The sequence below is a fragment of the Actinia tenebrosa genome, unplaced genomic scaffold (genome assembly GCF_029948245.1).
Source record: "Actinia tenebrosa isolate PJP-AT-01 unplaced genomic scaffold, QUT_ActTen_1.0 PGA_scaffold5__44_contigs__length_20552954, whole genome shotgun sequence".
NCBI lineage: Eukaryota > Metazoa > Cnidaria > Anthozoa > Actiniaria > Actiniidae > Actinia > Actinia tenebrosa.
The window spans coordinates 17586349-17596347 of NW_028292582.1; the positions used below are offsets into that span (position 1 = coordinate 17586349).

General features: G+C 36.3%; 1 pseudogene; it reads left to right on the forward strand.

The window, feature by feature from the left end:
- Positions 1 to 8151: 8151 nt before the first annotated feature.
- LOC116300519 (uncharacterized) lies at positions 8152 to 9184 on the forward strand (annotated as a pseudogene).
- Positions 9185 to 9999: the final 815 nt, after the last annotated feature.

A 9999-nucleotide genomic window follows, 5' to 3' on the forward strand; every position in this document is an offset into this window, starting at 1 on the left:
AGTAAAAATAAATTACGTTCGTTTGAGCGTAGCGAATTAGAACGTAACCACCTTTTCTTACAGCATTTCTAGAAGGAGGGGGAGGGGGTGGGGGGGGGGTGGCTAGGGGAGAGTGCTGGATTGATTCATAAGTAATTTAATAAAAACCAATTATTTTCCTCCCTCTTATCCGAAATAAAAATACTTACATCCCATCTTTAAATCTTAAAAGTTTTTTTCGGTGTGCTTGTATCATATATGGCGGTCCCTCTTCGTTTGGCTTTGCAAAGGATTCCTGCTCGGTCTCCCTGTGTTTTGTGGTATCCCATGATGCTTTGTTTTCACATCTTTCCCGCTTAAACCGAAGTGTGTAGTAGCTGTGAGGTTTTCTACCCTAAAAATATCAGAAAAGAGAAAAATAATAGCTCAAGACCCTTGTTTAATGCAAAATAATGTGTTTTCCTGCTTATTTGGTAAAAATTTTGGATAAAGTCGAAGGATTAGCAAGATTTTTTGTCGATAGTTTGAAAGCAAACACACCACGAGGTAAGCAACCGTCTCTTCTTGTTAAATCTTTAATAAAGTACTCTTAAAACAGTAGAGACTATCAGGGCTGTCAACTCTCCCGGATAAACCGGGAGTCTCCAGATTTTGGACCGTGTCTCCCGGTCTCCAGATTAGAGTATCAAATCTCCCGGATAATCGCTAAAGCTGACCATTTCTTGTCTTGTGAGACTCGACTTTCACAACCATAAAATTCCAATTATTTTGTGTCACGTTGTTTGTGTTATTTTAAATCGCTAACAAAGTCAAAACGTTCCTCATAAACTGTTCTTGCAAGCAGGCCATTGTAATATAAGCGATAATCTGATTGGTCAGAAATAAACCAATCACATCAAATGTTACAAAGCAAAAGACGTCTTTTCGCGCGCTTTTTGACGCGCTGTGACGTCATATCCCTTTCCTATCAATATCTCCAGATTTGAATATCTCGGGGGTTGACAGCCCTGGACTATACTAAGACTATGCTTGCAATCGAGTGATTCAAGCTTATTTTAGCTTCTTTTAATTAAAATATGTACCCAAGGGACATGTATAGGTGTATTTTTGTGCTCGATTTGTGCGTTGAATTTGAAAATGAACTAATGCACTTGTCATTGGCTTCTACGAGGAGATCTTTAATAAAGTACTCTTAAAACAGTAGAGACTATACTAAGACTATGCTTGCAATCGAGTGATTCAGGCTTATTTTAGCTTCTTTTAATTAAGATATGTACCCAAGGGACATGTATAGGTGTATGTTTGTGCTCGATTTGTGCGTTGAACTTGAAAATGAACTAATGCACTTGTCATTGGCTTCCACGAGGAGAGGAGGGGAGGGGGGGGACCCGGGCAATTGTGGGGACTTTGCTTTGAGCCTAGAGGAAAGCTATCTGTATGCCCCCAGATATGGGGCAAGGTTTCAATAGAACAGCTGTTATGAACCCGTGATCAGCAAAAAATATCGAAATATCCATTCTTAGTTATCAATTGACACGGTTTTCTTTGTTATTCATAAGGCTTTATTTTTATTACAACCCTCATAAACAATGGACAAACTTAAAGCCTGGGGAGGGAATTGAAATGCAGCAGGGAAGAGCGGGGCTGATATGAATTAATCTGATTGACTCATTATGAATCGAAGGTCAATATATAGTTATAAACCCGGTTTATAACTATATATTGACCTTGAATTTATAATGAGCCAATCAGATTAATTCATATCAGCCCCGCTCTTCCCTGCTGCCTGACGAGTAAACTATCTGGGGAATAATACTATTCTACAGAACTAATCTAATTAATGTTTACATTCAAAAAACCATAGAGATATGTTTTCTAAACATTACATTATCAAATCGTTGCTAGTGCTCATAGTTTATGTGTTAAAGTTTACAACACAGTTTTTAAAATAATAATTCTTACAAACTGGGTTTTGTTCATCCTTTTCACTACATTTCTTCTTGTTTTCCTGCGATGTAGATCAGCATCGGAAACAACGGCAATGTCCCGCTTCGGTTCTTGTATCTCTAACTCATTATTTTTCTCTCCGATGTTGGCTTCTACTTCCAAACAATTTGCATTATCAAACAAAAAATCATGCAACTGCAAATTGAAAATTGGGCTTGAATGCTGAGAAAAGGTATTCGGCGTTATAAAAACTGCCTCTTCGTCACTACTCTCCAACTCCATTGCCATACAGCCACATGTGATTACGAAACCCTAAAATCTATGGTTTTCTATTATCATCTGCACTTTTGTTTAATTAGCATCATAGATTTCCAGAACATTAAAACTATGTGCCACATTACCTCTGTAGGGACTAGAGGGCATTAGCAAATTCATGAATATTAATAAGGTGATTTGACCAATGGCGTCCTTGATTTACATCACGTGACAAGTTTTTTATACCCCGCTAAAAAATCAAGATTCTTAAAGTCGGGGGCGGTTTTGAATTTTTCAGGGGAGTGCGGGGCTGATAATGAATACACGATGCATTAAACATTAGTGGTCTATCACATTTAAAACACTCATGTTTATATTCATGAGTGTTCTAAATCTGATAGACCACTGATATTCGATGCATAATACTTGCCGGGATAAGCAAATAAAAACAATAGCAAAACAATTCAATCTCAGTGACTTTACTAGCTGTTTTTAGAGATAAATTACAAATACAGCACGCTTTGTCCATTATATATCATATCAGAAGTAGCCACACCCATGAAGCAAACGATATATGATTATTATTAACTTACTTAATTTATTGTTTAATATTGAATGTAATTGTGCAGTTGCTAAAAACTGCATTATTTAATGACTCAGCTGAACTACTGCCGGTTGCTACAGGCTCACAATTTAAAGTAGGTGAGAAATGGCTAGTTGGCATTTCTACCTGAGCTAATAAATCATCACTTATACTGTCAAATTCATTTAAAAAGCATTCGAACAAATCATTTGAATCACCCGGTAACGGAATGTTAGATAGTTCAACATCACTTATTTCTTCTAGGATCTCTGATGCACAGCATTCTGTTACAACCTCAAAATTTGGTAATTCTGCGTTAAATTCCGATGCAGTAGCCGGAGGGTCCAAAATTGAACTAGCATTTTCTAGCTGTGCAGATGAAGGGTGTTGATACTTCATAAGTGCATCCGACTGATGACCAGTTCGCTGTCGAATAATTTTTTCTTCCACACCTTGTTGAAATAATTTTGTGGCGCACGTGATTCTCAAGGAATGGCTAGTTTTTCTTTGTACGCCAGCTTTGCAACACAATTCATTTGGTAAAATGTTGTTCAAGGTATTGATGCCAAGTGGACTTTTGTCATAACTGAACTTACTAGGATCCCGATTTGGACGGAAATAAAAAGCTCCTAAGGATTCTGCAAATTGTTGTATTTTCTGAAAGTATAAATTATACATTGAAACTAAACATCTACTGTGATTTTCTTCTTTAATATCGTGGCATATGTGGGTCACTACTCGTGGAGAATATTTCATATCTTTTAGCCCGCCATGAAAGCTCTTGCTAAGACTTTCATCAAAAATTATCTTATTTTTGAAAACTTTGAAATTGTTTAATCTAATATTTCTGTGATCACTAGCACGTAAACCAAATAGTTTACCATTATAGAAGTAAATAGTATTTAATAACGTTTTGGCAGAACTAATTCCTAATAAACCTTTTTTCCAAAACAGTTCTTCTTCTTCTTCTGTTATCTCTTCTCGTGTGGGTTTCTTGAACTTCTGCGAAAGTCCGTCTCTTGTTCCTCTCTTCATTTCGGCGTCAAGACTTCTTCGAAATTCAGAAAATCTAGAAAAAGAAGAAAACGATTTTATTATTAATATGTGTATTTTCTTCGTAAATTCATGTTGCCGGTATTTTTTTATGAATTAATGATTTCCTTAGTCACATTTGATAATAACTAGTCCCAGGAGGATAGTTAACATTGGGCAAACAAGAAACCAACAACTTCGATGTTAAAATGCTTTATCTTTTTGCGTTTAACCACTCGAAACTTTTTTGTTTTTGAAGGTTATAGAAATACATGAATTTGCTAAGATGGTCAGAAAACGAGAGAGCGTGTTTTATCGGCTATAAAACTCTCGCCTCCGGCTCGAGTTTTATATGCCGATAAAACACGCTCTCTCGTTTTCTAAACAGTACTTAGTAAATCCCTTTATAATCAACTCACATTGTTCATGCTCTATAGACAACAAGGGAAATATAAAAACAAAGCGGAAAATGTTTACCCTTTTGTATACATTCTAAACTTCCAACTGAACCACGAATATTTTTTAAAATTCTTTTTATTTTCATTATCTTAAAAGTCTAACATCAGAATATTATAGAAAACCTTCTTAATTGATAACTCAAATAGTTAGTTACCTGGAACGTCGGCAATAAGCCATATACATGCCGAGGGCCTGCGGCCCTCGGGATGTATATGGCTTATTACCTCCGTCCTCGGTAACTCTTACTTTTAACTGTTCCTCCTACGCATCACATGGCCCTTTTCCATGACCTGCTTCAAAGTAATTCCAGAAAGCAGTCACACCAAACTCTTTGTTGTGCTGACACTGGAAAAAAAGAAGAAAAAAAACCAAACCAGAAATATAAATCCAAGATTGGATAAAATACAATTTTTCCAAATTTTGATTGTTTTAAAAAAAAAAAAAAACGAAAAATAAAACAAAGTGCGTTATTCGAAATTCCAGCATTGGAAATTTGAGAAAACCATTGTTTGATAAAATCTATGAAAAAGCAAATCCAAATTAGGATATTTAAAATTTCCCATTTTGGAATATTGTTGTTTTCCATTGTTGGTGATTTCAAAAAACCCCACTTGGGATTTGTGGTTTACTGATTTTGGATATTTAAGATTTCCCAATTTGGCCTGTAATTAACAGGGAGCTACACATGAAAATTGATTTAAAAATGACTGCAGCCTGTTTGCTTGATGATAAATTTATTCGAGAACAACAACATTCTAACAGGGCACTAGCACAGAAAAGGCTATAGAGATAATTCATGTTTATTAAAAAATGCATTGTAATGTATATGTGCCAATCAAGTTTACAATAACTTTTCACGAGTTGCTTTGTTCACAAAGCCAGTTGTATAACTTTTCACAAGTCAAACTGTGGATTGTTTCTGTTAGGCACATGATGCCAAAAGCCATGTTACATGAGCTATTACTATATATAGCCAGCCACTACTGCATTATTATGCTTTAGCGAATAGCAAAGACTCATCATTACAATTAAATCTGTGTCTATCTATCTGCCGAGAAAAACGACAACAAAAGCAGTTAAAGATAAATAATGTATTTAGGCACTGCTTAAAAGTGCAGCTCCCGATACGAAAGTCACACAGAGCCCAATCTGAAAGGCAAAAATAAGATCTTAAAAATCCTACAGTCGTTATGTAGTGCAGTCTTAAATGGGGGAGGGGGTGATCATTTTTATACCAGTATTAGCTGGATAGCTGACTAATGATTAATTTTTATTCAAAGTAAAGAAAAAATACTAAGCGTAAATTGAACAGAACTAATTTAGCAAATCAGCCAATAAATATTACAACAAAATTGAACAAGCGACCACAAAAAAAAAACAAAAACAAAAAAAAACAACAAAAAACAAAACAAACAAATAAACAAATAAAAATAAATAAAAATTAATGTAATGTATCGCAAATTCTTTTCCACTGATCTTTGATATAGTTCAACTGCACCTGCTGCCTCCATCGCCTATTGAAGAACGTGCTTTTTAATTTACTTGTAATGGACATTTTGTAACAGCCTACCAACCACTTGGTACTTTATTTCATATTTTGGATTTTCAAGTACATTCGTTTTCAAACTATCACCAGTACTGCTCCCCACCCCCCATATAATGTACTAGCCTTCATTCAGACTTTTTTATTCTTTACTTATTTTCTTGTGCGTATAAAAATATAAAATATCAAACTATGAAATAGGAATTAATACTAAATTGAAAATTTGATATATTTCTTCAACAATTAATTCACAGCGTAATAGTGGTACAAACTGCAATCATTTTAAATTTTAGCCATTTTCAATCGAAGGTCTTTCGAATAGATATTTCTTAAGGACAATATTCTACTTTTTCCTCTTCATTATTTATTTTTATTTTTATAGACATCGTTCTTGCAATGAGGTGTATCAAAGTTGATGTCGACCTACTGAAGATCTTTCCTCGTAATTTAGCATACACTTAGGTCGTGTTCCAAGGACCACGATAAATAGTTCATCTTGTCAACTTCTCCCTTTTCTCTTGATGCATCCATTTTCTTGCACTCGCTACAAGAACTGCTCTTGTGCACAACGTCCACAACTTTTCAAGTTTCGGTGGATATTACTCCCACCCAGGCGTCTGTAGCCGACCATCCCCTGGTACACCAGAGCCATCGAGGCTTACTCCCACATATACAGGACTGTCGTTCTTAGCATTATGGATGTCTCTCAACTCAAGAGCGGATTGCTGAAGTTCCTCATATAGCATTTCTTTACATTTTTCTTGAATGGCTTTAGAATGTTCAGACCACCTTGAATGGTTAGGAGGCTGAGGAAGGCCCATAATACTAAAGAAGTTTTGAGCCGCACTGTGGCCACGACCAATTGACCTCATTGCTAATGCTACCAATCTATTTACTTCGAAGAAGTGAACAGATTTAGGGGATGTAGGGAAAGTTTTTGTTAGTGATCGTCCTTGACATTCACTGTTTCTGCACTGAATCATCCACACAGCTCCTAAACCATGTTTCATTGTTATATCTTCAAGGACTTCTAGTCTGTCCCCACAAAATTTGCACGAAAGTTCCAAACCCCTCTGAAGTGAATGGCCTTCGACGATCGCCAAACCAGTCCTTGTTAATGTGTTGTTAACAACAGAAAAAGAATTTGTTTTCTGTTTATCTTCTTTTGTTCTTCCAAGTTTTTTGGCGCTTGAGTATGAGCCAAAACTGGGTGATTTCTCAAATTCCTCTGGCCAAATAGCTGGTTGATCATTGTATGACCCAAGATTGCTTCTCGCCAAAGCAGTCTTTCAATCGGCGGGAAACTCTTCTGATGATTTCCTTCTTTTCTTACGCTTTGAATAAGAAATGGTACTAGCCATGAAATTTCTTTTCCTTGTAGGCATATCTCAAAATTATAAGTATAAACTCTCGTTGTCTCTTGTCTCTTGTCTCAAACAAACACTACATCAGTTTGTGATAGCGGATTTGTCACGCACCATTGGATCAAAATAACCGCGTGTTACGTAGAAGATGAAAGATGTGCATATATTAAGTGACGGGACAATTCCGGTCTTGATGAAGTCACGATTTCGATTTTTCTCAAAATTTTGGCTTTTCCAATCAAAAGTTGCAAGAAGTTTTACAAATATGTGAAGGACATTTAAAGTTTAAAGTTACGAAATTTCAAAAAAAATGTTTGGAGCAAATCGTCATTTTTCGTATCCTAACACCTTAAGGCATGCGCAGAACTCAACAATAATCACAACTTTGGGTTGGCTCCATATCCAAAATTGTTTCTCTTAGGGATATTAGTAATCAGGCCAAGTTTCATGCTTTTATCATTAAAGTACGGTGGCCCACAAGTGCACACCAAATTCCAAATTCCAAATTCCACACCGAATTTGAAACGCTCGCACCGAATTCGAAACACTGTCATCGAATTCCAACCGCTCACGACGCATGTTTCAAATACTTACACCGAATTCCAAACACTCACACCAAATTCCAAACACTCACACTGAATTCAAAACACTCACACCGAATTCCAAACACTCACACCGAATTCCAAACACTCACACCGAATTCAAAACACTCACACCGAATTCAAAACACTCACACCGAATTCCAAACACTCACACTGAATTCCAAACCATGAAAGCCTGGATACTTGGTTGGCAAGGGACTGTTGTAGAGTCTAAGAGGAGGGCATGGGGAAAAAATGGCGTCTTCAGTTTTATCGTGTAACAGTTGTAAAGGAAAAGTGTATTTGGGTGATAACTCCTGTATTTCTTGTGGCAACCAAATCAATTTACAAGAAACTACCATTTGATACTATTTTGCGGGGGGCTGCGAGTACAGAGTGATCTTAGAAATGTTACGCAAGTATCATGATATTCGTATGAGTATGAGGACTGGGCTTCGTCGAAGGTCAGTTGGCTCAAACGAAAACGAAATAAGAGCAAGAATTCAGCTATAATTGGATGGTCCAGGGTGTATGGGTGAATACAGAAGTATGTGGCATACGTTACGTCTTGACGGATTCCAGGTAACAAGGCATGTAGTTGAAAAGCTCTTGCGTGAAATGGATCCCGAGGGGTGTGAACTAGACATCAACTCAAAAGTAGAGTTTATGTAAACCAGGGACCCAACTACTGCTGGCATTTGGATGGGTACGACAAACTCAAACCCTATGGATTCCCAATACACGGTTGTATAGATGGGTTTAGTAGAAAGATGATTTGGTTAAGGGTGTCAAGATCCAACAATTTGTCCTTCAGTGGTTCAACTGGTATATGGAAGCTGTAGAAGAACTGGGAGAATTTCCTTTGAAGTTAAGAACAGACCTAGGAACTGAAAACTGTGTTGTGGCAGCCACACAATGTTATTTCATGAGTGATGATAAAGCCCATATGTATGGAACATCTCAACACAATCAAAGGATTGAAGGATGGTGGTCCTTCTTAAGAAGAACCAGAATGAGCTGGCGGATAAATTTTTTAAAGGATTTGATGGAACAAGGTGTCTTTACTCCTGGAAATGAGCTCGAAATGGAAGGATTGTGGTTTTGTTTTTCTGACATCATCCAGCAAGATTTAAATGTGGTTATGAAACACTGGAATTCACATTATATAAGACAATCGAGGCATGATACTGTAAGTGGTAGGCCTGATGAACTATTTTATTTACCTGAACTGCATTCTGGACAAGAGTTCCTAAATCAGGTTACGGATCAGGAGTGCCAGTTTGTCAGGGACAATTACATAACCTTTCACAAGACCCAAAATGAATACCAAGAATACTATATATACTGTTATGTAGTGGAAACAGCAGGGCTGTGTCAACCCAGGAACTGGAGGGATGCCTTAACCCTATATCAACAATTATTGCAGTTTGCAAATGGCTGAGAAGAAAAGATTACATGTGCCTTTAGTATGTATTCACCTATTTCATTGTTTAAGCAATGAATATATTAAAAACAAAAGAAAGAGTTCAGCTTCAGTGATTTTCTTTTGTGTTTTTAATATATTCCTTTCTCACTAAATTACGAATGTTATTTCTTCCCCTGACAACCTTCTTGCAACCAGGTGTATATTGTTTGCACTCAAATATATTGTATTGAGTTCCAGTGATTTGAATCCATGTTTTACATTGACGTGTTTGACCTGAGACAAGTACAGAAACTTGACAAATTTTAAAACTTGCTTTTTAACATTTTAGTCCCATTCGCCTGAAGTGTCACTGGTATAACAACCAGCATTACCTTTCATGTAACTGTAACAATTTGCAATAACTAACATATAACAGTTCTTTAGTTTAGAATAGTTACTATTCTAAAACACAAATAGTAGCTCAGAAAATCTGACATTACTGCATCTAAACTACAGTTATATATATATGTATATATATAGATATATATAACGACTTAACTGACCATACACCTTCATCTACGTTACTACCTCTTTAGCATTTAAAAACAAGGTTTAGCAAAAACTTTCCTGCATGTTCACAAGTAACTCTTCTAAGTGTTCTTACTGATAAAAATTTGAAGGCAAGACTTAAAAGAAAGCATTTCCAAAAACAGTTCAGAAAGAGATAAGAAAACTAGTAAAGCTCAAAAAAACTTTCTGTATCCCTGGGATGGACTATGCTCTAGCAAAGGAGCCTCCTTTACACATAGCAAGGAGGAAAACCTTTTTAAACTCCTCTGGTGTCTTCATGT